The sequence below is a fragment of the Triturus cristatus genome, chromosome 8, assembly GCF_964204655.1.
Source record: "Triturus cristatus chromosome 8, aTriCri1.1, whole genome shotgun sequence".
In the NCBI taxonomy this organism is placed as follows: domain Eukaryota; kingdom Metazoa; phylum Chordata; class Amphibia; order Caudata; family Salamandridae; genus Triturus; species Triturus cristatus.
Genome location: NC_140591.1, coordinates 736,409,504 through 736,437,031, shown reverse-complemented (window position 1 = coordinate 736,437,031; position 27,528 = coordinate 736,409,504). Strand labels below are relative to the sequence as shown.

The following is a 27,528-nucleotide window of genomic DNA, read 5'->3' as shown; positions in this document are numbered from 1 at the left end:
TATCAATGTATTAGAAAAACACCTAAAGGCGAGTGATATGCTTTCATTCATGCATGGCTAGGAAAAATCGCCATACTGTTGCAAACATTCTTACACCACCAACTGGAAATAAATGATTCTGACATTAAACGTAAAGGTGACAATGCATTTGTATCATCACCTTGAGAAGGATCATCTTGGAATTGAGCCGAGGGCCTCTGCACTCAAAGCCAGAAACACTCCACTAAAATAAGATTCCTGTTGGTGCCAACAATTCTCCATGTTAATGCTTGTTCTAGGTGAGCAGTGAACCGATTGCAGGGCTCTTTTGAAAGCAAGGTCTGAGAACCAACAGATACATCCACACGCCGATTACTTTAGTGTTTTGAGAGAATTCCCTTTCTTGGAACGAGATTGCATGAAATAATCTTCAGGGCTTGGACAATTCCATGGCAAAACGGCACCTATCAACATTGTAGCCAACACAATATAACAACTGTTTCTGCCCGGTTTCGAACCGGGGACCTTTCGCGTGTGAGGCGAACGTGATAACCACTACACTACAGAAACAGATACCTACAGTTGATTTTTCTGTAATGAAACTGCTCCGAACTGGCTATTCCATGGGCCTCTGGCTTTAGATTTCTTTCATGCAACCTGCCCGACATCCCTAGCTGAACGCTCGTACATGCCATGCAAGACCAGATGTTTGGTATTAGCTCAGACTGGGCAGGGCTGAAGCATGAGACTCTAGCAAAGAATTATCCACTACTGCAAAGAAAAAATTGATGTTGGTTTTGAAACGCAAACTTCAAAACAACTTGAAAAGAGTACCAAGAAAAGGGCTCGTCCGGGATTTGAACCCGGGACCTCTCGCACCCAAAGCGAGAATCATACACATAGACCAACGAGCCCTCAAAATCCTCTTACCTCTCAAAAGCTAATACCGGCTCTAAGCCCGCAATGAAGATCATGCTGGTATCTTTATGATGCTTGGTCTGTGAATACGCATGAAAGTCAGTCTCAACTTACCCTTTCTCAAACGATAGCACTATCATTTACAAGTGTCTCCTTTTATTCCGTCCCAGCTTTGGACACGTCTTACAGGAAGTCAGCCCTTATTTATATATTTCTGCAGTGGCTGAAGCTTAATGAGAAAGAGTAACAAGTTGTTCATAACAGCATAAGAAACACATTGTGCATTTTCTCTCAAATACTCCTTCACTTTGTGCCAAAAGAAATACCAAGGTGAATACCTAGGCCACAGATTCAAGCTAAAGATCTTCCTGCTGAATGCAAGGCGCAATAAAAACTGCATATCGCTGGACTAAAGCATTCCTTGCATAGCCTCTAACATCATAACATAACTGAGCTGCTAGCAGCAAGCTAACCAATACCTTTCTGAAATGAGAATGACATGTGCTTATCTGCTCAATCAGTGCTCAATCAGGCTCGATCAGGCGAGATTTAGAAAAGGTGGAAAGGGTCCAAGTGGATGCCCCTTCCTTTTTAGGGTGGGTCCTGCTGACTATCATAGGATTGCTTGTAAAAGTGGCCAGGGTCAGAGGAAAAGCTGCCAACACTTCTTAGCATTCTCTATAGATGCAGCCATTTTCTGTGACTGTAATTTCGGCCTTTTCCCAGAAGTCTCTATTCTGCCTATGCAAATTAACAAAAGCAGTGCTTATTCCTCACTTGCTCAAATGTCCTTCCTGTCCAGAAAGCTCTGATTAAGCATGCTTATTTTCTTTTTCTGGGATATTTTAAATTGTTTCGCTGTCCAGTCTGTGGCAGTAGAAAGCTGCTTTTGATGCCAGGTTTTGATGAATCCCCAAGGTACAAGTACAGAGGAATATATCAGTCTCTAGGATATGGAACTTTTAGCTAACACATCACAATATGTGATGCTTGCCAAGAAAACACTACATTCTGGAGCGCTGATGATCAGAACATTCTGCTCCTGAAGGATAGAAAAGACAGCTTGATTGAAATAAAGTCTGTTTATATTGACGCTCTCTCTCTCCCTATATATACATACATGCGTACACACACACACACAGGTATGTCATGCATTTCTTCAGATTTGTTTCAACCATTTACCATTTATTGGAGAATCCCTACTTTTCAAGTGACTGCAAATGAAGTCATCTCTGGCACTTTTTGTGCAAAGTAAGAGACACACATGACACCTTTTTATAAAAGTCATCGGTTTCTTTGTTACTGTGTACTTTCAAAGCATGGGGCTTTCACACGTCAGGTAAACCTGATTACCACTACACAACAAAAGCAGATGCAGCTTTCTTATCTATGTCGTGATAGAACAGTTGTGAATTGAGTAGAAGAAGGGCCCTGATGTGATACTTATTACATGCAGCCTGTAAGATAGTCAAACATGCAGGCTAGGAAGGAAGATGCAAATATCAATGTATTAGAAAAACACCTAAAGGCGAGTGATATGCTTTCATTCATGCATGGCTAGGAAAAATCGCCATACTGTTGCAAACATTCTTACACCACCAACTGGAAATAAATGATTCTGACATTAAACGTAAAGGTGACAATGCATTTGTATCATCACCTTGAGAAGGATCATCTTGGAATTGAGCCGAGGGCCTCTGCACTCAAAGCCAGAAACACTCCACTAAAATAAGATTCCTGTTGGTGCCAACAATTCTCCATGTTAATGCTTGTTCTAGGTGAGCAGTGAACCGATTGCAGGGCTCTTTTGAAAGCAAGGTCTGAGAACCAACAGATACATCCACACGCCGATTACTTTAGTGTTTTGAGAGAATTCCCTTTCTTGGAACGAGATTGCATGAAATAATCTTCAGGGCTTGGACAATTCCATGGCAAAACGGCACCTATCAACATTGTAGCCAACACAATATAACAACTGTTTCTGCCCGGTTTCGAACCGGGGACCTTTCGCGTGTGAGGCGAACGTGATAACCACTACACTACAGAAACAGATACCTACAGTTGATTTTTCTGTAATGAAACTGCTCCGAACTGGCTATTCCATGGGCCTCTGGCTTTAGATTTCTTTCATGCAACCTGCCCGACATCCCTAGCTGAACGCTCGTACATGCCATGCAAGACCAGATGTTTGGTATTAGCTCAGACTGGGCAGGGCTGAAGCATGAGACTCTAGCAAAGAATTATCCACTACTGCAAAGAAAAAATTGATGTTGGTTTTGAAACGCAAACTTCAAAACAACTTGAAAAGAGTACCAAGAAAAGGGCTCGTCCGGGATTTGAACCCGGGACCTCTCGCACCCAAAGCGAGAATCATACCCCTAGACCAACGAGCCCTCAAAATCCTCTTACCTCTCAAAAGCTAATACCGGCTCTAAGCCCGCAATGAAGATCATGCTGGTATCTTTATGATGCTTGGTCTGTGAATACGCATGAAAGTCAGTCTCAACTTACCCTTTCTCAAACGATAGCACTATCATTTACAAGTGTCTCCTTTTATTCCGTCCCAGCTTTGGACACGTCTTACAGGAAGTCAGCCCTTATTTATATATTTCTGCAGTGGCTGAAGCTTAATGAGAAAGAGTAACAAGTTGTTCATAACAACATAAGAAACACATTGTGCATTTTCTCTCAAATACTCCTTCACTTTGTGCCAAAAGAAATACCAAGGTGAATACCTAGGCCACAGATTCAAGCTAAAGATCTTCCTGCTGAATGCAAGGCGCAATAAAAACTGCATATCGCTGGACTAAAGCATTCCTTGCATAGCCTCTAACATCATAACATAACTGAGCTGCTAGCAGCAAGCTAACCAATACCTTTCTGAAATGAGAATGACATGTGCTTATCTGCTCAATCAGTGCTCAATCAGGCTCGATCAGGCGAGATTTAGAAAAGGTGGAAAGGGTCCAAGTGGATGCCCCTTCCTTTTTAGGGTGGGTCCTGCTCACTATCATAGGATTGCTTGTAAAAGTGGCCAGGGTCAGAGGAAAAGCTGCCAACACTTCTTAGCGTTCTCTATAGATGCAGCCATTTTCTGTGACTGTAATTTCGGCCTTTTCCCAGAAGTCTCTATTCTGCCTATGCAAATTAACAAAAGCAGTGCTTATTCCTCACTTGCTCAAATGTCCTTCCTGTCCAGAAAGCTCTGATTAAGCATGCTTATTTTCTTTTTCTGGGATATTTTAAATTGTTTCGCTGTCCAGTCTGTGGCAGTAGAAAGCTGCTTATGATGCCAGGTTTTGATGAATCCCCAAGGTACAAGTACAGAGGAATATATCAGTCTCTAGGATATGGAACTTTTAGCTAACACATCACAATATGTGATGCTTGCCAAGAAAACACTACATTCTGGAGCGCTGATGATCAGAACATTCTGCTCCTGAAGGATAGAAAAGACAGCTTGATTGAAATAAAGTCTGTTTATATTGACGCTCTCTCTCTCCCTATATATACATACATGCGTACACACACACACACAGGTATGTCATGCATTTCTTCAGATTTGTTTCAACCATTTACCATTTATTGGAGAATCCCTACTTTTCAAGTGACTGCAAATGAAGTCATCTCTGGCACTTTTTGTGCAAAGTAAGAGACACACATGACACCTTTTTATAAAAGTCATCGGTTTCTTTGTTACTGTGTACTTTCAAAGCATGGGGCTTTCACACGTCAGGTAAACCTGATTACCACTACACAACAAAAGCAGATGCAGCTTTCTTATCTATGTCGTGATAGAACAGTTGTGAATTGAGTAGAAGAAGGGCCCTGATGTGATACTTATTACATGCAGCCTGTAAGATAGTCAAACATGCAGGCTAAGAAGGAAGATGCAAATATCAATGTATTAGAAAAACACCTAAAGGCGAGTGATATGCTTTCATTCATGCATGGCTAGGAAAAATCGCCATACTGTTGCAAACATTCTTACACCACCAACTGGAAATAAATGATTCTGACATTAAACGTAAAGGTGACAATGCATTTGTATCATCACCTTGAGAAGGATCATCTTGGAATTGAGCCGAGGGCCTCTGCACTCAAAGCCAGAAACACTCCACTAAAATAAGATTCCTGTTGGTGCCAACAATTCTCCATGTTAATGCTTGTTCTAGGTGAGCAGTGAACCGATTGCAGGGCTCTTTTGAAAGCAAGGTCTGAGAACCAACAGATACATCCACACGCCGATTACTTTAGTGTTTTGAGAGAATTCCCTTTCTTGGAACGAGATTGCATGAAATAATCTTCAGGGCTTGGACAATTCCATGGCAAAACGGCACCTATCAACATTGTAGCCAACACAATATAACAACTGTTTCTGCCCGGTTTCGAACCGGGGACCTTTCGCGTGTGAGGCGAACGTGATAACCACTACACTACAGAAACAGATACCTACAGTTGATTTTTCTGTAATGAAACTGCTCCGAACTGGCTATTCCATGGGCCTCTGGCTTTAGATTTCTTTCATGCAACCTGCCCGACATCCCTAGCTGAACGCTCGTACATGCCATGCAAGACCAGATGTTTGGTATTAGCTCAGACTGGGCAGGGCTGAAGCATGAGACTCTAGCAAAGAATTATCCACTACTGCAAAGAAAAAATTGAAGTTGGTTTTGAAACGCAAACTTCAAAACAACTTGAAAAGAGTACCAAGAAAAGGGCTCGTCCGGGATTTGAACCCGGGACCTCTCGCACCCAAAGCGAGAATCATACCCCTAGACCAACGAGCCCTCAAAATCCTCTTACCTCTCAAAAGCTAATACCGGCTCTAAGCCCGCAATGAAGATCATGCTGGTATCTTTATGATGCTTGGTCTGTGAATACGCATGAAAGTCAGTCTCAACTTACCCTTTCTCAAACGATAGCACTATCATTTACAAGTGTCTCCTTTTATTCCGTCCCAGCTTTGGACACGTCTTACAGGAAGTCAGCCCTTATTTATATATTTCTGCAGTGGCTGAAGCTTAATGAGAAAGAGTAACAAGTTGTTCATAACAACATAAGAAACACATTGTGCATTTTCTCTCAAATACTCCTTCACTTTGTGCCAAAAGAAATACCAAGGTGAATACCTAGGCCACAGATTCAAGCTAAAGATCTTCCTGCTGAATGCAAGGCGCAATAAAAACTGCATATCGCTGGACTAAAGCATTCCTTGCATAGCCTCTAACATCATAACATAACTGAGCTGCTAGCAGCAAGCTAACCAATACCTTTCTGAAATGAGAATGACATGTGCTTATCTGCTCAATCAGTGCTCAATCAGGCTCGATCAGGCGAGATTTAGAAAAGGTGGAAAGGGTCCAAGTGGATGCCCCTTCCTTTTTAGGGTGGGTCCTGCTCACTATCATAGGATTGCTTGTAAAAGTGGCCAGGGTCAGAGGAAAAGCTGCCAACACTTCTTAGCGTTCTCTATAGATGCAGCCATTTTCTGTGACTGTAATTTCGGCCTTTTCCCAGAAGTCTCTATTCTGCCTATGCAAATTAACAAAAGCAGTGCTTATTCCTCACTTGCTCAAATGTCCTTCCTGTCCAGAAAGCTCTGATTAAGCATGCTTATTTTCTTTTTCTGGGATATTTTAAATTGTTTCGCTGTCCAGTCTGTGGCAGTAGAAAGCTGCTTATGATGCCAGGTTTTGATGAATCCCCAAGGTACAAGTACAGAGGAATATATCAGTCTCTAGGATATGGAACTTTTAGCTAACACATCACAATATGTGATGCTTGCCAAGAAAACACTACATTCTGGAGCGCTGATGATCAGAACATTCTGCTCCTGAAGGATAGAAAAGACAGCTTGATTGAAATAAAGTCTGTTTATATTGACGCTCTCTCTCTCCCTATATATACATACATGCGTACACACACACACACAGGTATGTCATGCATTTCTTCAGATTTGTTTCAACCATTTACCATTTATTGGAGAATCCCTACTTTTCAAGTGACTGCAAATGAAGTCATCTCTGGCACTTTTTGTGCAAAGTAAGAGACACACATGACACCTTTTTATAAAAGTCATCGGTTTCTTTGTTACTGTGTACTTTCAAAGCATGGGGCTTTCACACGTCAGGTAAACCTGATTACCACTACACAACAAAAGCAGATGCAGCTTTCTTATCTATGTCGTGATAGAACAGTTGTGAATTGAGTAGAAGAAGGGCCCTGATGTGATACTTATTACATGCAGCCTGTAAGATAGTCAAACATGCAGGCTAGGAAGGAAGATGCAAATATCAATGTATTAGAAAAACACCTAAAGGCGAGTGATATGCTTTCATTCATGCATGGCTAGGAAAAATCGCCATACTGTTGCAAACATTCTTACACCACCAACTGGAAATAAATGATTCTGACATTAAACGTAAAGGTGACAATGCATTTGTATCATCACCTTGAGAAGGATCATCTTGGAATTGAGCCGAGGGCCTCTGCACTCAAAGCCAGAAACACTCCACTAAAATAAGATTCCTGTTGGTGCCAACAATTCTCCATGTTAATGCTTGTTCTAGGTGAGCAGTGAACCGATTGCAGGGCTCTTTTGAAAGCAAGGTCTGAGAACCAACAGATACATCCACACGCCGATTACTTTAGTGTTTTGAGAGAATTCCCTTTCTTGGAACGAGATTGCATGAAATAATCTTCAGGGCTTGGACAATTCCATGGCAAAACGGCACCTATCAACATTGTAGCCAACACAATATAACAACTGTTTCTGCCCGGTTTCGAACCGGGGACCTTTCGCGTGTGAGGCGAACGTGATAACCACTACACTACAGAAACAGATACCTACAGTTGATTTTTCTGTAATGAAACTGCTCCGAACTGGCTATTCCATGGGCCTCTGGCTTTAGATTTCTTTCATGCAACCTGCCCGACATCCCTAGCTGAACGCTCGTACATGCCATGCAAGACCAGATGTTTGGTATTAGCTCAGACTGGGCAGGGCTGAAGCATGAGACTCTAGCAAAGAATTATCCACTACTGCAAAGAAAAAATTGATGTTGGTTTTGAAACGCAAACTTCAAAACAACTTGAAAAGAGTACCAAGAAAAGGGCTCGTCCGGGATTTGAACCCGGGACCTCTCGCACCCAAAGCGAGAATCATACCCCTAGACCAACGAGCCCTCAAAATCCTCTTACCTCTCAAAAGCTAATACCGGCTCTAAGCCCGCAATGAAGATCATGCTGGTATCTTTATGATGCTTGGTCTGTGAATACGCATGAAAGTCAGTCTCAACTTACCCTTTCTCAAACGATAGCACTATCATTTACAAGTGTCTCCTTTTATTCCGTCCCAGCTTTGGACACGTCTTACAGGAAGTCAGCCCTTATTTATATATTTCTGCAGTGGCTGAAGCTTAATGAGAAAGAGTAACAAGTTGTTCATAACAACATAAGAAACACATTGTGCATTTTCTCTCAAATACTCCTTCACTTTGTGCCAAAAGAAATACCAAGGTGAATACCTAGGCCACAGATTCAAGCTAAAGATCTTCCTGCTGAATGCAAGGCGCAATAAAAACTGCATATCGCTGGACTAAAGCATTCCTTGCATAGCCTCTAACATCATAACATAACTGAGCTGCTAGCAGCAAGCTAACCAATACCTTTCTGAAATGAGAATGACATGTGCTTATCTGCTCAATCAGTGCTCGATCAGGCGAGATTTAGAAAAGGTGGAAAGGGTCCAAGTGGATGCCCCTTCCTTTTTAGGGTGGGTCCTGCTGACTATCATAGGATTGCTTGTAAAAGTGGTCAGGGTCAGAGGAAAAGCTGCCAACACTTCTTAGCGTTCTCTATAGATGCAGCCATTTTCTGTGACTGTAATTTCGGCCTTTTCCCAGAAGTCTCTATTCTGCCTATGCAAATTAACAAAAGCAGTGCTTATTCCTCACTTGCTCAAATGTCCTTCCTGTCCAGAAAGCTCTGATTAAGCATGCTTATTTTCTTTTTCTGGGATATTTTAAATTGTTTCGCTGTCCAGTCTGTGGCAGTAGAAAGCTGCTTATGATGCCAGGTTTTGATGAATCCCCAAGGTACAAGTACAGAGGAATATATCAGTCTCTAGGATATGGAACTTTTAGCTAACACATCACAATATGTGATGCTTGCCAAGAAAACACTACATTCTGGAGCGCTGATGATCAGAACATTCTGCTCCTGAAGGATAGAAAAGACAGCTTGATTGAAATAAAGTCTGTTTATATTGACGCTCTCTCTCTCCCTATATATACATACATGCGTACACACACACACACAGGTATGTCATGCATTTCTTCAGATTTGTTTCAACCATTTACCATTTATTGGAGAATCCCTACTTTTCAAGTGACTGCAAATGAAGTCATCTCTGGCACTTTTTGTGCAAAGTAAGAGACACACATGACACCTTTTTATAAAAGTCATCGGTTTCTTTGTTACTGTGTACTTTCAAAGCATGGGGCTTTCACACGTCAGGTAAACCTGATTACCACTACACAACAAAAGCAGATGCAGCTTTCTTATCTATGTCGTGATAGAACAGTTGTGAATTGAGTAGAAGAAGGGCCCTGATGTGATACTTATTACATGCAGCCTGTAAGATAGTCAAACATGCAGGCTAGGAAGGAAGATGCAAATATCAATGTATTAGAAAAACACCTAAAGGCGAGTGATATGCTTTCATTCATGCATGGCTAGGAAAAATCGCCATACTGTTGCAAACATTCTTACACCACCAACTGGAAATAAATGATTCTGACATTAAACGTAAAGGTGACAATGCATTTGTATCATCACCTTGAGAAGGATCATCTTGGAATTGAGCCGAGGGCCTCTGCACTCAAAGCCAGAAACACTCCACTAAAATAAGATTCCTGTTGGTGCCAACAATTCTCCATGTTAATGCTTGTTCTAGGTGAGCAGTGAACCGATTGCAGGGCTCTTTTGAAAGCAAGGTCTGAGAACCAACAGATACATCCACACGCCGATTACTTTAGTGTTTTGAGAGAATTCCCTTTCTTGGAACGAGATTGCATGAAATAATCTTCAGGGCTTGGACAATTCCATGGCAAAACGGCACCTATCAACATTGTAGCCAACACAATATAACAACTGTTTCTGCCCGGTTTCGAACCGGGGACCTTTCGCGTGTGAGGCAAACGTGATAACCACTACACTACAGAAACAGATACCTACAGTTGATTTTTCTGTAATGAAACTGCTCCGAACTGGCTATTCCATGGGCCTCTGGCTTTAGATTTCTTTCATGCAACCTGCCCGACATCCCTAGCTGAACGCTCGTACATGCCATGCAAGACCAGATGTTTGGTATTAGCTCAGACTGGGCAGGGCTGAAGCATGAGACTCTAGCAAAGAATTATCCACTACTGCAAAGAAAAAATTGATGTTGGTTTTGAAACGCAAACTTCAAAACAACTTGAAAAGAGTACCAAGAAAAGGGCTCGTCCGGGATTTGAACCCGGGACCTCTCGCACCCAAAGCGAGAATCATACCCCTAGACCAACGAGCCCTCAAAATCCTCTTACCTCTCAAAAGCTAATACCGGCTCTAAGCCCGCAATGAAGATCATGCTGGAATCTTTATGATGCTTGGTCTGTGAATACGCATGAAAGTCAGTCTCAACTTACCCTTTCTCAAACGATAGCACTATCATTTACAAGTGTCTCCTTTTATTCCGTCCCAGCTTTGGACACGTCTTACAGGAAGTCAGCCCTTATTTATATATTTCTTCAGTGGCTGAAGCTTAATGAGAAAGAGTAACAAGTTGTTCATAACAACATAAGAAACACATTGTGCATTTTCTCTCAAATACTCCTTCACTTTGTGCCAAAAGAAATACCAAGGTGAATACCTAGGCCACAGATTCAAGCTAAAGATCTTCCTGCTGAATGCAAGGCGCAATAAAAACTGCATATCGCTGGACTAAAGCATTCCTTGCATAGCCTCTAACATCATAACATAACTGAGCTGCTAGCAGCAAGCTAACCAATACCTTTCTGAAATGAGAATGACATGTGCTTATCTGCTCAATCAGTGCTCAATCAGGCGAGATTTAGAAAAGGTGGAAAGGGTCCAAGTGGATGCCCCTTCCTTTTTAGGGTGGGTCCTGCTGACTATCATAGGATTGCTTGTAAAAGTGGTCAGGGTCAGAGGAAAAGCTGCCAACACTTCTTAGCGTTCTCTATAGATGCAGCCATTTTCTGTGACTGTAATTTCGGCCTTTTCCCAGAAGTCTCTATTCTGCCTATGCAAATTAACAAAAGCAGTGCTTATTCCTCACTTGCTCAAATGTCCTTCCTGTCCAGAAAGCTCTGATTAAGCATGCTTATTTTCTTTTTCTGGGATATTTTAAATTGTTTCGCTGTCCAGTCTGTGGCAGTAGAAAGCTGCTTATGATGCCAGGTTTTGATGAATCCCCAAGGTACAAGTACAGAGGAATATATCAGTCTCTAGGATATGGAACTTTTAGCTAACACATCACAATATGTGATGCTTGCCAAGAAAACACTACATTCTGGAGCGCTGATGATCAGAACATTCTGCTCCTGAAGGATAGAAAAGACAGCTTGATTGAAATAAAGTCTGTTTATATTGACGCTCTCTCTCTCCCTATATATACATACATGCGTACACGCACACACACAGGTATGTCATGCATTTCTTCAGATTTGTTTCAACCATTTACCATTTATTGGAGAATCCCTACTTTTCAAGTGACTGCAAATGAAGTCATCTCTGGCACTTTTTGTGCAAAGTAAGAGACACACATGACACCTTTTTATAAAAGTCATCGGTTTCTTTGTTACTGTGTACTTTCAAAGCATGGGGCTTTCACACGTCAGGTAAACCTGATTACCACTACACAACAAAAGCAGATGCAGCTTTCTTATCTATGTCGTGATAGAACAGTTGTGAATTGAGTAGAAGAAGGGCCCTGATGTGATACTTATTACATGCAGCCTGTAAGATAGTCAAACATGCAGGCTAGGAAGGAAGATGCAAATATCAATGTATTAGAAAAACACCTAAAGGCGAGTGATATGCTTTCATTCATGCATGGCTAGGAAAAATCGCCATACTGTTGCAAACATTCTTACACCACCAACTGGAAATAAATGATTCTGACATTAAACGTAAAGGTGACAATGCATTTGTATCATCACCTTGAGAAGGATCATCTTGGAATTGAGCCGAGGGCCTCTGCACTCAAAGCCAGAAACACTCCACTAAAATAAGATTCCTGTTGGTGCCAACAATTCTCCATGTTAATGCTTGTTCTAGGTGAGCAGTGAACCGATTGCAGGGCTCTTTTGAAAGCAAGGTCTGAGAACCAACAGATACATCCACACGCCGATTACTTTAGTGTTTTGAGAGAATTCCCTTTCTTGGAACGAGATTGCATGAAATAATCTTCAGGGCTTGGACAATTCCATGGCAAAACGGCAATTATCAACATTGTAGCCAACACAATATAACAACTGTTTCTGGCCGGTTTCGAACCGGGGACCTTTCGCGTGTGAGGCAAACGTGATAACCACTACACTACAGAAACAGATACCTACAGTTGATTTTTCTGTAATGAAACTGCTCCGAACTGGCTATTCCATGGGCCTCTGGCTTTAGATTTCTTTCATGCAACCTGCCCGACATCCCTAGCTGAACGCTCGTACATGCCATGCAAGACCAGATGTTTGGTATTAGCTCAGACTGGGCAGGGCTGAAGCATGAGACTCTAGCAAAGAATTATCCACTACTGCAAAGAAAAAATTGATGTTGGTTTTGAAACGCAAACTTCAAAACAACTTGAAAAGAGTACCAAGAAAAGGGCTCGTCCGGGATTTGAACCCGGGACCTCTCGCACCCAAAGCGAGAATCATACCCCTAGACCAACGAGCCCTCAAAATCCTCTTACCTCTCAAAAGCTAATACCGGCTCTAAGCCCGCAATGAAGATCATGCTGGAATCTTTATGATGCTTGGTCTGTGAATACGCATGAAAGTCAGTCTCAACTTACCCTTTCTCAAACGATAGCACTATCATTTACAAGTGTCTCCTTTTATTCCGTCCCAGCTTTGGACACGTCTTACAGGAAGTCAGCCCTTATTTATATATTTCTTCAGTGGCTGAAGCTTAATGAGAAAGAGTAACAAGTTGTTCATAACAACATAAGAAACACATTGTGCATTTTCTCTCAAATACTCCTTCACTTTGTGCCAAAAGAAATACCAAGGTGAATACCTAGGCCACAGATTCAAGCTAAAGATCTTCCTGCTGAATGCAAGGCGCAATAAAAACTGCATATCGCTGGACTAAAGCATTCCTTGCATAGCCTCTAACATCATAACATAACTGAGCTGCTAGCAGCAAGCTAACCAATACCTTTCTGAAATGAGAATGACATGTGCTTATCTGCTCAATCAGTGCTCAATCAGGCGAGATTTAGAAAAGGTGGAAAGGGTCCAAGTGGATGCCCCTTCCTTTTTAGGGTGGGTCCTGCTGACTATCATAGGATTGCTTGTAAAAGTGGTCAGGGTCAGAGGAAAAGCTGCCAACACTTCTTAGCGTTCTCTATAGATGCAGCCATTTTCTGTGACTGTAATTTCGGCCTTTTCCCAGAAGTCTCTATTCTGCCTATGCAAATTAACAAAAGCAGTGCTTATTCCTCACTTGCTCAAATGTCCTTCCTGTCCAGAAAGCTCTGATTAAGCATGCTTATTTTCTTTTTCTGGGATATTTTAAATTGTTTCGCTGTCCAGTCTGTGGCAGTAGAAAGCTGCTTATGATGCCAGGTTTTGATGAATCCCCAAGGTACAAGTACAGAGGAATATATCTGTCTCTAGGATATGGAACTTGTAGCTAACACATCACAATATGTGATGCTTGCCAAGAAAACACTACATTCTGGAGCGCTGATGATCAGAACATTCTGCTCCTGAAGGATAGAAAAGACAGCTTGATTGAAATAAAGTCTGTTTATATTGACGCTCTCTCTCTCCCTATATATACATACATGCATACACACACACACACAGGTATGTCATGCATTTCTTCAGATTTGTTTCAACCATTTACCATTTATTGGAGAATCCCTACTTTTCAAGTGACTGCAAATGAAGTCATCTCTGGCACTTTTTGAGCAAAGTAAGAGACACACATGACACCTTTTTATAAAAGTCATTGGTTTCTTTGTTACTGTGTACTTTCAAAGCGTGGGGCTTTCACACGTCAGGTAAACCTGATTACCACTACACAACAAAAGCAGATGCAGCTTTCTTATCTATGTCGTGATAGAACAGTTGTGAATTGAGTAGAAGAAGGGCCCTGATGTGATACTTATTACATGCAGCCTGTAAGATAGTCAAACATGCAGGCTAGGAAGGAAGATGCAAATATCAATGTATTAGAAAAACACCTAAAGGCGAGTGATATGCTTTCATTCATGCATGGCTAGGAAAAATCGCCATACTGTTGCAAACATTCTTACACCACCAACTGGAAATAAATGATTCTGACATTAAACGTAAAGGTGACAATGCATTTGTATCATCACCTTGAGAAGGATCATCTTGGAATTGAGCCGAGGGCCTCTGCACTCAAAGCCAGAAACACTCCACTAAAATAAGATTCCTGTTGGTGCCAACAATTCTCCATGTTAATGCTTGTTCTAGGTGAGCAGTGAACCGATTGCAGGGCTCTTTTGAAAGCAAGGTCTGAGAACCAACAGATACATCCACACGCTGATTACTTTAGTGTTTTGAGAGAATTCCCTTTCTTGGAACGAGATTGCATGAAATAATCTTCAGGGCTTGGACAATTCCATGGCAAAACGGCACCTATCAACATTGTAGCCAACACAATATAACAACTGTTTCTGCCCGGTTTCGAACCGGGGACCTTTCGCGTGTGAGGCGAACGTGATAACCACTACACTACAGAAACAGATACCTACAGTTGATTTTTCTGTAATGAAACTGCTCCGAACTGGCTATTCCATGGGCCTCTGGCTTTAGATTTCTTTCATGCAACCTGCCCGACATCCCTAGCTGAACGCTCGTACATGCCATGCAAGACCAGATGTTTGGTATTAGCTCAGACTGGGCAGGGCTGAAGCATGAGACTCTAGCAAAGAATTATCCACTACTGCAAAGAAAAAATTGATGTTGGATTTGAAACGCAAACTTCAAAACAACTTGAAAAGAGTACCAAGAAAAGGGCTCGTCCGGGATTTGAACACGGGACCTCTCGCACCCAAAGTGAGAATCATACCCCTAGACCAACGAGCCCTCAAAATCCTCTTACCTCTCAAAAGCTAATAACGGCTCTAAGCCCGCAATGAAGATCATGCTGGTATCTTTATGATGCTTGGTCTGTGAATACGCATGAAAGTCAGTCTCAACTTACCCTTTCTCAAACGATAGCACTATCATTTACAAGTGTCTCCTTTTATTCCGTCCCAGCTTTGGACACGTCTTACAGGAAGTCAGCCCTTATTTATATATTTCTGCAGTGGCTGAAGCTTAATGAGAAAGAGTAACAAGTTGTTCATAACAGCATAAGAAACACATTGTGCATTTTCTCTCAAATACTCCTTCACTTTGTGCCAAAAGAAATACCAAGGTGAATACCTAGGCCACAGATTCAAGCTAAAGATCTTCCTGCTGAATGCAAGGCGCAATAAAAACTGCATATCGCTGGACTAAAGCATTCCTTGCATAGCCTCTAACATCATAACATAACTGAGCTGCTAGCAGCAAGCTAACCAATACCTTTCTGAAATGAGAATGACATGTGCTTATCTGCTCAATCAGTGCTCAATTGGCTCGATCAGGCGAAATTTAGAAAAGGTGGAAAGGGTCCAAGTGGATGCCCCTTCCTTTTTAGGGTGGGTCCTGCTGACTATCATAGGATTGCTTGTAAAAGTGGCCAGGGTCAGAGGAAAAGCTGCCAACACTTCTTAGCGTTCTCTATAGATGCAGCCATTTTCTGTGACTGTAATTTCGGCCTTTTCCCAGAAATCTCTATTCTGCCTATGCAAATTAACAAAAGCAGTGCTTATTCCTCACTTGCTCAAATGTCCTTCCTGTCCAGAAAGCTCTGATTAAGCATGCTTATTTTCTTTTTCTGGGATATTTTAAATTGTTTCGCTGTCCAGTCTGTGGCAGTAGAAAGCTGCTTATGATGCCAGGTTTTGATGAATCCCCAAGGTACAAGTACAGAGGAATATATCAGTCTCTAGGATATGGAACTTTTAGCTAACACATCACAATATGTGATGCTTGCCAAGAAAACACTACATTCTGGAGCGCTGATGATCAGAACATTCTGCTCCTGAAGGATAGAAAAGACAGCTTGATTGAAATAAAGTCTGTTTATATTGACGCTCTCTCTCTCCCTATATATACATACATGCGTACACACACACACACAGGTATGTCATGCATTTTTTCAGATTTGTTTCAACCATTTACCATTTATTGGAGAATCCCTACTTTTCAAGTGACTGCAAATGAAGTCATCTCTGGCACTTTTTGTGCAAAGTAAGAGACACACATGACACCTTTTTATAAAAGTCATCGGTTTCTTTGTTACTGTGTACTTTCAAAGCATGGGGCTTTCACACGTCAGGTAAACCTGATTACCACTACACAACAAAAGCAGATGCAGCTTTCTTATCTATGTCGTGATAGAACAGTTGTGAATTGAGTAGAAGAAGGGCCCTGATGTGATACTTATTACATGCAGCCTGTAAGATAGTCAAACATGCAGGCTAGGAAGGAAGATGCAAATATCAATGTATTAGAAAAACACCTAAAGGCGAGTGATATGCTTTCATTCATGCATGGCTAGGAAAAATCGCCATACTGTTGCAAACATTCTTACACCACCAACTGGAAATAAATGATTCTGACATTAAACGTAAAGGTGACAATGCATTTGTATCATCACCTTGAGAAGGATCATCTTGGAATTGAGCCGAGGGCCTCTGCACTCAAAGCCAGAAACACTCCACTAAAATAAGATTCCTGTTGGTGCCAACAATTCTCCATGTTAATGCTTGTTCTAGGTGAGCAGTGAACCGATTGCAGGGCTCTTTTGAAAGCAAGGTCTGAGAACCAACAGATACATCCACACGCCGATTACTTTAGTGTTTTGAGAGAATTCCCTTTCTTGGAACGAGATTGCATGAAATAATCTTCAGGGCTTGGACAATTCCATGGCAAAACGGCACCTATCAACATTGTAGCCAACACAATATAACAACTGTTTCTGCCCGGTTTCGAACCGGGGGACCTTTCGCGTGTGAGGCGAACGTGATAACCACTACACTACAGAAACAGATACCTACAGTTGATTTTTCTGTAATGAAACTGCTCCGAACTGGCTATTCCATGGGCCTCTGGTTTTAGATTTCTTTCATGCAACCTGCCCGACATCCCTAGCTGAACGCTCGTACATGCCATGCAAGACCAGATGTTTGGTATTAGCTCAGACTGGGCAGGGCTGAAGCATGAGACTCTAGCAAAGAATTATCCACTACTGCAAAGAAAAAATTGATGTTGGTTTTGAAACGCAAACTTCAAAACAACTTGAAAAGAGTACCAAGAAAAGGGCTCGTCCGGGATTTGAACCCGGGACCTCTCGCACCCAAAGCGAGAATCATACCCCTAGACCAACGAGCCCTCAAAATCCTCTTACCTCTCAAAAGCTAATACCGGCTCTAAGCCCGCAATGAAGATCATGCTGGTATCTTTATGATGCTTGGTCTGTGAATACGCATGAAAGTCAGTCTCAACTTACCCTTTCTCAAACGATAGCACTATCATTTACAAGTGTCTCCTTTTATTCCGTCCCAGCTTTGGACACGTCTTACAGGAAGTCAGCCCTTATTTATATATTTCTGCAGTGGCTGAAGCTTAATGAGAAAGAGTAACAAGTTGTTCATAACAACATAAGAAACACATTGTGCATTTTCTCTCAAATACTCCTTCACTTTGTGCCAAAAGAAATACCAAGGTCAATACCTAGGCCACAGATTCAAGCTAAAGATCTTCCTGCTGAATGCAAGGCGCAATAAAAACTGCATATCGCTGGACTAAAGCATTCCTTGCACAGCCTCTAACATCATAACATAACTGAGCTGCTAGCAGCAAGCTAACCAATACCTTTCTGAAATGAGAATGACATGTGCTTATCTGCTCAATCAGTGCTCAATCAGGCGAGATTTAGAAAAGGTGGAAAGGGTCCAAGTGGATGCCCCTTCCTTTTTAGGGTGGGTCCTGCTCACTATCATAGGATTGCTTGTAAAAGTGGCCAGGGTCAGAGGAAAAGCTGCCAACACTTCTTAGCGTTCTCTATAGATGCAGCCATTTTCTGTGACTGTAATTTCGGCCTTTTCCCAGAAGTCTCTATTCTGCCTATGCAAATTAACAAAAGCAGTGCTTATTCCTCACTTGCTCAAATGTCCTTCCTGTCCAGAAAGCTCTGATTAAGCATGCTTATTTTCTTTTTCTGGGATATTTTAAATTGTTTCGCTGTCCAGTCTGTGGCAGTAGAAAGCTGCTTATGATGCCAGGTTTTGATGAATCCCCAAGGTACAAGTACAGAGGAATATATCAGTCTCTAGGATATGGAACTTTTAGCTAACACATCACAATATGTGATGCTTGCCAAGAAAACACTACATTCTGGAGCGCTGATGATCAGAACATTCTGCTCCTGAAGGATAGAAAAGACAGCTTGATTGAAATAAAGTCTGTTTATATTGACGCTCTCTCTCTCCCTATATATACATACATGCGTACACACACACACACAGGTATGTCATGCATTTCTTCAGATTTGTTTCAACCATTTACCATTTATTGGAGAATCCCTACTTTTCAAGTGACTGCAAATGAAGTCATCTCTGGCACTTTTTGTGCAAAGTAAGAGACACACATGACACCTTTTTATAAAAGTCATCGGTTTCTTTGTTACTGTGTACTTTCAAAGCATGGGGCTTTCACACGTCAGGTAAACCTGATTACCACTACACAACAAAAGCAGATGCAGCTTTCTTATCTATGTCGTGATAGAACAGTTGTGAATTGAGTAGAAGAAGGGCCCTGATGTGATACTTATTACATGCAGCCTGTAAGATAGTCAAACATGCAGGCTAGGAAGGAAGATGCAAATATCAATGTATTAGAAAAACACCTAAAGGCGAGTGATATGCTTTCATTCATGCATGGCTAGGAAAAATCGCCATACTGTTGCAAACATTCTTACACCACCAACTGGAAATAAATGATTCTGACATTAAACGTAAAGGTGACAATGCATTTGTATCATCACCTTGAGAAGGATCATCTTGGAATTGAGCCGAGGGCCTCTGCACTCAAAGCCAGAAACACTCCACTAAAATAAGATTCCTGTTGGTGCCAACAATTCTCCATGTTAATGCTTGTTCTAGGTGAGCAGTGAACCGATTGCAGGGCTCTTTTGAAAGCAAGGTCTGAGAACCAACAGATACATCCACACGCCGATTACTTTAGTGTTTTGAGAGAATTCCCTTTCTTGGAACGAGATTGCATGAAATAATCTTCAGGGCTTGGACAATTCCATGGCAAAACGGCACCTATCAACATTGTAGCCAACACAATATAACAACTGTTTCTGCCCGGTTTCGAACCGGGGACCTTTCGCGTGTGAGGCAAACGTGATAACCACTACACTACAGAAAAAGATACCTACAGTTGATTTTTCTGTAATGAAACTGCTCCGAACTGGCTATTCCATGGGCCTCTGGCTTTAGATTTCTTTCATGCAACCTGCCCGACATCCCTAGCTGAACGCTCGTACATGCCATGCAAGACCAGATGTTTGGTATTAGCTCAGACTGGGCAGGGCTGAAGCATGAGACTCTAGCAAAGAATTATCCACTACTGCAAAGAAAAAATTGATGTTGGTTTTGAAACGCAAACTTCAAAACAACTTGAAAAGAGTACCAAGAAAAGGGCTCGTCCGGGATTTGAACCCGGGACCTCTCGCACCCAAAGCGAGAATCATACCCCTAGACCAACGAGCCCTCAAAATCCTCTTACCTCTCAAAAGCTAATACCGGCTCTAAGCCCGCAATGAAGATCATGCTGGAATCTTTATGATGCTTGGTCTGTGAATACGCATGAAAGTCAGTCTCAACTTACCCTTTCTCAAACGATAGCACTATCATTTACAAGTGTCTCCTTTTATTCCGTCCCAGCTTTGGACACGTCTTACAGGAAGTCAGCCCTTATTTATATATTTCTTCAGTGGCTGAAGCTTAATGAGAAAGAGTAACAAGTTGTTCATAACAACATAAGAAACACATTGTGCATTTTCTCTCAAATACTCCTTCACTTTGTGCCAAAAGAAATACCAAGGTGAATACCTAGGCCACAGATTCAAGCTAAAGATCTTCCTGCTGAATGCAAGGCGCAATAAAAACTGCATATCGCTGGACTAAAGCATTCCTTGCATAGCCTCTAACATCATAACATAACTGAGCTGCTAGCAGCAAGCTAACCAATACCTTTCTGAAATGAGAATGACATGTGCTTATCTGCTCAATCAGTGCTCAATCAGGCGAGATTTAGAAAAGGTGGAAAGGGTCCAAGTGGATGCCCCTTCCTTTTTAGGGTGGGTCCTGCTGACTATCATAGGATTGCTTGTAAAAGTGGTCAGGGTCAGAGGAAAAGCTGCCAACACTTCTTAGCGTTCTCTATAGATGCAGCCATTTTCTGTGACTGTAATTTCGGCCTTTTCCCAGAAGTCTCTATTCTGCCTATGCAAATTAACAAAAGCAGTGCTTATTCCTCACTTGCTCAAATGTCCTTCCTGTCCAGAAAGCTCTGATTAAGCATGCTTATTTTCTTTTTCTGGGATATTTTAAATTGTTTCGCTGTCCAGTCTGTGGCAGTAGAAAGCTGCTTATGATGCCAGGTTTTGATGAATCCCCAAGGTACAAGTACAGAGGAATATATCTGTCTCTAGGATATGGAACTTTTAGCTAACACATCACAATATGTGATGCTTGCCAAGAAAACACTACATTCTGGAGCGCTGATGATCAGAACATTCTGCTCCTGAAGGATAGAAAAGACAGCTTGATTGAAATAAAGTCTGTTTATATTGACGCTCTCTCTCTCCCTATATATACATACATGCATACACACACACACACAGGTATGTCATGCATTTCTTCAGATTTGTTTCAACCATTTACCATTTATTGGAGAATCCCTACTTTTCAAGTGACTGCAAATGAAGTCATCTCTGGCACTTTTTGAGCAAAGTAAGAGACACACATGACACCTTTTTATAAAAGTCATCGGTTTCTTTGTTACTGTGTACTTTCAAAGCATGGGGCTTTCACACATCAGGTAAACCTGATTACCACTACACAACAAAAGCAGATGCAGCTTTCTTATCTATGTCGTGATAGAACAGTTGTGAATTGAGTAGAAGAAGGGCCCTGATGTGATACTTATTACATGCAGCCTGTAAGATAGTCAAACATGCAGGCTAGGAAGGAAGATGCAAATATCAATGTATTAGAAAAACACCTAAAGGCGAGTGATATGCTTTCATTCATGCATGGCTAGGAAAAATCGCCATACTGTTGCAAACATTCTTACACCACCAACTGGAAATAAATGATTCTGACATTAAACGTAAAGGTGACAATGCATTTGTATCATCACCTTGAGAAGGATCATCTTGGAATTGAGCCGAGGGCCTCTGCACTCAAAGCCAGAAACACTCCACTAAAATAAGATTCCTGTTGGTGCCAACAATTCTCCATGTTAATGCTTGTTCTAGGTGAGCAGTGAACCGATTGCAGGGCTCTTTTGAAAGCAAGGTCTGAGAACCAACAGATACATCCACACGCCGATTACTTTAGTGTTTTGAGAGAATTCCCTTTCTTGGAACGAGATTGCATGAAATAATCTTCAGGGCTTGGACAATTCCATGGCAAAACGGCACCTATCAACATTGTAGCCAACACAATATAACAACTGTTTCTGCCCGGTTTCGAACCGGGGACCTTTCGCATGTGAGGCGAACGTGATAACCACTACACTACAGAAACAGATAGCTACAGTTGATTTTTCTGTAATGAAACTGCTCCGAACTGGCTATTCCATGGGCCTCTGGCTTTAGATTTCTTTCATGCAACCTGCCCGACATCCCTAGCTGAACGCTCGTACATGCCATGCAAGACCAGATGTTTGGTATTAGCTCAGATTGGGCAGGGCTGAAGCATGAGACTCTAGCAAAGAATTATCCACTACTGCAAAGAAAAAATTGATGTTGGTTTTGAAACGCAAACTTCAAAACAACTTGAAAAGAGTACCAAGAAAAGGGCTCGTCCGGGATTTGAACCCGGGACCTCTCGCACCCAAAGCGAGAATCATACCCCTAGACCAACGAGCCCTCAAAATCCTCTTACCGCTCAAAAGCTAATACCGGCTCTAAGCCCGCAATGAAGATCATGCTGGTATCTTTATGATGCTTGGTCTGTGAATACGCATGAAAGTCAGTCTCAACTTACCCTTTCTCAAACGATAGCACTATCATTTACAAGTGTCTCCTTTTATTCCGTCCCAGCTTTGGACACGTCTTACAGGAAGTCAGCCCTTAATTATATATTTCTGCAGTGGCTGAAGCTTAATGAGAAAGAGTAACAAGTTGTTCATAATAACATAAGAAACACATTGTGCATTTTCTCTCAAATACTCCTTCACTTTGTGCCAAAAGAAATACCAAGGTGAATACCTAGGCCACAGATTCAAGCTAAAGATCTTCCTGGTGAAGGCAAGGCGCAATAAAAACTGCATATCGCTGGACTAAAGCATTCCTTGCATAGCCTCTAACATCATAACATAACTGAGCTGCTAGCAGCAAGCTAACCAATACCTTTCTGAAATGAGAATGACATGTGCTTATCTGCTCAATCAGTGCTCAATCAGGCGAGATTTAGAAAAGGTGGAAAGGGTCCAAGTGGATGCCCCTTCCTTTTTAGGGTGGGTCCTGCTGACTATCATAGGATTGCTTGTAAAAGTGGTCAGGGTCAGAGGAAAAGCTGCCAACACTTCTTAGCGTTCTCTATAGATGCAGCCATTTTCTGTGACTGTAATTTCGGCCTTTTCCCAGAAGTCTCTATTCTGCCTATGCAAATTAACAAAAGCAGTGCTTATTCCTCACTTGCTCAAAGGTCCTTCCTGTCCAGAAAGCTCTGATTAAGCATGCTTATTTTCTTTTTCTGGGATATTTTAAATTGTTTCGCTGTCCAGTCTGTGGCAGTAGAAAGCTGCTTATGATGCCAGGTTTTGATGAATCCCCAAGGTACAAGTACAGAGGAATATATCAGTCTCTAGGATATGGAACTTTTAGCTAACACATCACAATATGTGATGCTTGCCAAGAAAACACTACATTCTGGAGCGCTGATGATCAGAACATTCTGCTCCTGAAGGATAGAAAAGACAGCTTGATTGAAATAAAGTCTGTTTATATTGACGCTCTCTCTCTCCCTATATATACATACATGCGTACACACACACACACAGGTATGTCATGCATTTCTTCAGATTTGTTTCAACCATTTACCATTTATTGGAGAATCCCTACTTTTCAAGTGACTGCAAATGAAGTCATCTCTGGCACTTTTTGTGCAAAGTAAGAGACACACATGACACCTTTTTATAAAAGTCATCGGTTTCTTTGTTACTGTGTACTTTCAAAGCGTGGGGCTTTCACACGTCAGGTAAACCTGATTACCACTACACAACAAAAGCAGATGCAGCTTTCTTATCTATGTCGTGATAGAACAGTTGTGAATTGAGTAGAAGAAGGGCCCTGATGTGATACTTATTACATGCAGCCTGTAAGATAGTCAAACATGCAGGCTAGGAAGGAAGATGCAAATATCAATGTATTAGAAAAACACCTAAAGGCGAGTGATATGCTTTCATTCATGCATGGCTAGGAAAAATCGCCATACTGTTGCAAACATTCTTACACCACCAACTGGAAATAAATGATTCTGACATTAAACGTAAAGGTGACAATGCATTTGTATCATCACCTTGAGAAGGATCATCTTGGAATTGAGCCGAGGGCCTCTGCACTCAAAGCCAGAAACACTCCACTAAAATAAGATTCCTGTTGGTGCCAACAATTCTCCATGTTAATGCTTGTTCTAGGTGAGCAGTGAACCGATTGCAGGGCTCTTTTGAAAGCAAGGTCTGAGAACCAACAGATACATCCACACGCTGATTACTTTAGTGTTTTGAGAGAATTCCCTTTCTTGGAACGAGATTGCATGAAATAATCTTCAGGGCTTGGACAATTCCATGGCAAAACGGCACCTATCAACATTGTAGCCAACACAATATAACAACTGTTTCTGCCCGGTTTCGAACCGGGGGACCTTTCGCGTGTGAGGCGAACGTGATAACCACTACACTACAGAAACAGATACCTACAGTTGATTTTTCTGTAATGAAACTGCTCCGAACTGGCTATTCCATGGGCCTCTGGTTTTAGATTTCTTTCATGCAACCTGCCCGACATCCCTAGCTGAACGCTCGTACATGCCATGCAAGACCAGATGTTTGGTATTAGCTCAGACTGGGCAGGGCTGAAGCATGAGACTCTAGCAAAGAATTATCCACTACTGCAAAGAAAAAATTGATGTTGGTTTTGAAACGCAAACTTCAAAACAACTTGAAAAGAGTACCAAGAAAAGGGCTCGTCTGGGATTTGAACCCGGGACCTCTCGCACCCAAAGCGAGAATCATACCCCTAGACCAACGAGCCCTCAAAATCCTCTTATCTCTCAAAAGCTAATACCGGCTCTAAGCCCGCAATGAAGATCATGCTGGTATCTTTATGATGCTTGGTCTGTGAATACGCATGAAAGTCAGTCTCAACTTACCCTTTCTCAAACGATAGCACTATCATTTACAAGTGTCTCCTTTTATTCCGTCCCAGCTTTGGACACGTCTTACAGGAAGTCAGCCCTTATTTATATATTTCTGCAGTGGCTGAAGCTTAATGAGAAAGAGTAACAAGTTGTTCATAACAACATAAGAAACACATTGTGCATTTTCTCTCAAATACTCCTTCACTTTGTGCCAAAAGAAATACCAAGGTCAATACCTAGGCCACAGATTCAAGCTAAAGATCTTCCTGCTGAATGCAAGGCGCAATAAAAACTGCATATCGCTGGACTAAAGCATTCCTTGCACAGCCTCTAACATCATAACATAACTGAGCTGCTAGCAGCAAGCTAACCAATACCTTTCTGAAATGAGAATGACATGTGCTTATCTGCTCAATCAGTGCTCAATCAGGCTCGATCAGGCGAGATTTAGAAAAGGTGGAAAGGGTCCAAGTGGATGCCCCTTCCTTTTTAGGGTGGGTCCTGCTCACTATCATAGGATTGCTTGTAAAAGTGGCCAGGGTCAGAGGAAAAGCTGCCAACACTTCTTAGCGTTCTCTATAGATGCAGCCATTTTCTGTGACTGTAATTTCGGCCTTTTCCCAGAAGTCTCTATTCTGCCTATGCAAATTAACAAAAGCAGTGCTTATTCCTCACTTGCTCAAATGTCCTTCCTGTCCAGAAAGCTCTGATTAAGCATGCTTATTTTCTTTTTCTGGGATATTTTAAATTGTTTCGCTGTCCAGTCTGTGGCAGTAGAAAGCTGCTTATGATGCCAGGTTTTGATGAATCCCCAAGGTACAAGTACAGAGGAATATATCAGTCTCTAGGATATGGAACTTTTAGCTAACACATCACAATATGTGATGCTTGCCAAGAAAACACTACATTCTGGAGCGCTGATGATCAGAACATTCTGCTCCTGAAGGATAGAAAAGACAGCTTGATTGAAATAAAGTCTGTTTATATTGACGCTCTCTCTCTCCCTATATATACATACATGCGTACACACACACACACAGGTATGTCATGCATTTCTTCAGATTTGTTTCAACCATTTACCATTTATTGGAGAATCCCTACTTTTCAAGTGACTGCAAATGAAGTCATCTCTGGCACTTTTTGTGCAAAGTAAGAGACACACATGACACCTTTTTATAAAAGTCATCGGTTTCTTTGTTACTGTGTACTTTCAAAGCATGGGGCTTTCACACGTCAGGTAAACCTGATTACCACTACACAACAAAAGCAGATGCAGCTTTCTTATCTATGTCGTGATAGAACAGTTGTGAATTGAGTAGAAGAAGGGCCCTGATGTGATACTTATTACATGCAGCCTGTAAGATAGTCAAACATGCAGGCTAGGAAGGAAGATGCAAATATCAATGTATTAGAAAAACACCTAAAGGCGAGTGATATGCTTTCATTCATGCATGGCTAGGAAAAATCGCCATACTGTTGCAAACATTCTTACACCACCAACTGGAAATAAATGATTCTGACATTAAACGTAAAGGTGACAATGCATTTGTATCATCACCTTGAGAAGGATCATCTTGGAATTGAGCCGAGGGCCTCTGCACTCAAAGCCAGAAACACTCCACTAAAATAAGATTCCTGTTGGTGCCAACAATTCTCCATGTTAATGCTTGTTCTAGGTGAGCAGTGAACCGATTGCAGGGCTCTTTTGAAAGCAAGGTCTGAGAACCAACAGATACATCCACACGCCGATTACTTTAGTGTTTTGAGAGAATTCCCTTTCTTGGAACGAGATTGCATGAAATAATCTTCAGGGCTTGGACAATTCCAAGGCAAAACGGCACCTATCAACATTGTAGCCAACACAATATAACAACTGTTTCTGCCCGGTTTCGAACCGGGGACCTTTCGCGTGTGAGGCAAACGTGATAACCACTACACTACAGAAAAAGATACCTACAGTTGATTTTTCTGTAATGAAACTGCTCCGAACTGGCTATTCCATGGGCCTCTGGCTTTAGATTTCTTTCATGCAACCTGCCCGACATCCCTAGCTGAACGCTCGTACATGCCATGCAAGACCAGATGTTTGGTATTAGCTCAGACTGGGCAGGGCTGAAGCATGAGACTCTAGCAAAGAATTATCCACTACTGCAAAGAAAAAATTGATGTTGGTTTTGAAACGCAAACTTCAAAACAACTTGAAAAGAGTACCAAGAAAAGGGCTCGTCCGGGATTTGAACCCGGGACCTCTCGCACCCAAAGCGAGAATCATACCCCTAGACCAACGAGCCCTCAAAATCCTCTTACCTCTCAAAAGCTAATACCGGCTCTAAGCCCGCAATGAAGATCATGCTGGAATCTTTATGATGCTTGGTCTGTGAATACGCATGAAAGTCAGTCTCAACTTACCCTTTCTCAAACGATAGCACTATCATTTACAAGTGTCTCCTTTTATTCCGTCCCAGCTTTGGACACGTCTTACAGGAAGTCAGCCCTTATTTATATATTTCTTCAGTGGCTGAAGCTTAATGAGAAAGAGTAACAAGTTGTTCATAACAACATAAGAAACACATTGTGCATTTTCTCTCAAATACTCCTTCACTTTGTGCCAAAAGAAA

The 27,528-nt window shown here is 41.7% G+C and overlaps 16 non-coding genes across 16 annotated transcripts; all 16 read right to left on the bottom strand.

Moving 5' to 3' along the window:
• Positions 1–476: 476 nt before the first annotated feature.
• On the bottom strand, positions 477–549 carry TRNAV-CAC (transfer RNA valine (anticodon CAC)). Its single transcript has one exon. It is a non-coding gene; the product is annotated as a tRNA-Val (tRNA).
• A 2,324-nt stretch (positions 550–2,873) lies between these two features.
• TRNAV-CAC (transfer RNA valine (anticodon CAC)) lies at positions 2,874–2,946 on the bottom strand. Its single transcript has one exon. It is a non-coding gene; the product is annotated as a tRNA-Val (tRNA).
• A 272-nt stretch (positions 2,947–3,218) lies between these two features.
• Positions 3,219–3,290, bottom strand: TRNAP-UGG (transfer RNA proline (anticodon UGG)). Its single transcript has one exon. It is a non-coding gene; the product is annotated as a tRNA-Pro (tRNA).
• A 1,980-nt stretch (positions 3,291–5,270) lies between these two features.
• TRNAV-CAC (transfer RNA valine (anticodon CAC)) lies at positions 5,271–5,343 on the bottom strand. Its single transcript has one exon. It is a non-coding gene; the product is annotated as a tRNA-Val (tRNA).
• A 272-nt stretch (positions 5,344–5,615) lies between these two features.
• TRNAP-UGG (transfer RNA proline (anticodon UGG)) lies at positions 5,616–5,687 on the bottom strand. The gene has a single exon. It is a non-coding gene; the product is annotated as a tRNA-Pro (tRNA).
• A 1,980-nt stretch (positions 5,688–7,667) lies between these two features.
• TRNAV-CAC (transfer RNA valine (anticodon CAC)) lies at positions 7,668–7,740 on the bottom strand. Its single transcript has one exon. It is a non-coding gene; the product is annotated as a tRNA-Val (tRNA).
• A 272-nt stretch (positions 7,741–8,012) lies between these two features.
• TRNAP-UGG (transfer RNA proline (anticodon UGG)) lies at positions 8,013–8,084 on the bottom strand. Its single transcript has one exon. It is a non-coding gene; the product is annotated as a tRNA-Pro (tRNA).
• Positions 8,085–10,054: 1,970 nt separating this feature from the next.
• TRNAV-CAC (transfer RNA valine (anticodon CAC)) lies at positions 10,055–10,127 on the bottom strand. Its single transcript has one exon. It is a non-coding gene; the product is annotated as a tRNA-Val (tRNA).
• Positions 10,128–10,399: 272 nt separating this feature from the next.
• On the bottom strand, positions 10,400–10,471 carry TRNAP-UGG (transfer RNA proline (anticodon UGG)). Its single transcript has one exon. It is a non-coding gene; the product is annotated as a tRNA-Pro (tRNA).
• A 2,315-nt stretch (positions 10,472–12,786) lies between these two features.
• Positions 12,787–12,858, bottom strand: TRNAP-UGG (transfer RNA proline (anticodon UGG)). The gene has a single exon. It is a non-coding gene; the product is annotated as a tRNA-Pro (tRNA).
• Positions 12,859–14,828: 1,970 nt separating this feature from the next.
• On the bottom strand, positions 14,829–14,901 carry TRNAV-CAC (transfer RNA valine (anticodon CAC)). Its single transcript has one exon. It is a non-coding gene; the product is annotated as a tRNA-Val (tRNA).
• Positions 14,902–17,570: 2,669 nt separating this feature from the next.
• Positions 17,571–17,642, bottom strand: TRNAP-UGG (transfer RNA proline (anticodon UGG)). The gene has a single exon. It is a non-coding gene; the product is annotated as a tRNA-Pro (tRNA).
• Positions 17,643–19,957: 2,315 nt separating this feature from the next.
• On the bottom strand, positions 19,958–20,029 carry TRNAP-UGG (transfer RNA proline (anticodon UGG)). The gene has a single exon. It is a non-coding gene; the product is annotated as a tRNA-Pro (tRNA).
• Positions 20,030–21,999: 1,970 nt separating this feature from the next.
• Positions 22,000–22,072, bottom strand: TRNAV-CAC (transfer RNA valine (anticodon CAC)). The gene has a single exon. It is a non-coding gene; the product is annotated as a tRNA-Val (tRNA).
• A 272-nt stretch (positions 22,073–22,344) lies between these two features.
• Positions 22,345–22,416, bottom strand: TRNAP-UGG (transfer RNA proline (anticodon UGG)). Its single transcript has one exon. It is a non-coding gene; the product is annotated as a tRNA-Pro (tRNA).
• Positions 22,417–27,129: 4,713 nt separating this feature from the next.
• On the bottom strand, positions 27,130–27,201 carry TRNAP-UGG (transfer RNA proline (anticodon UGG)). The gene has a single exon. It is a non-coding gene; the product is annotated as a tRNA-Pro (tRNA).
• Between the last annotated feature and the right edge of the window lie 327 nt (positions 27,202–27,528).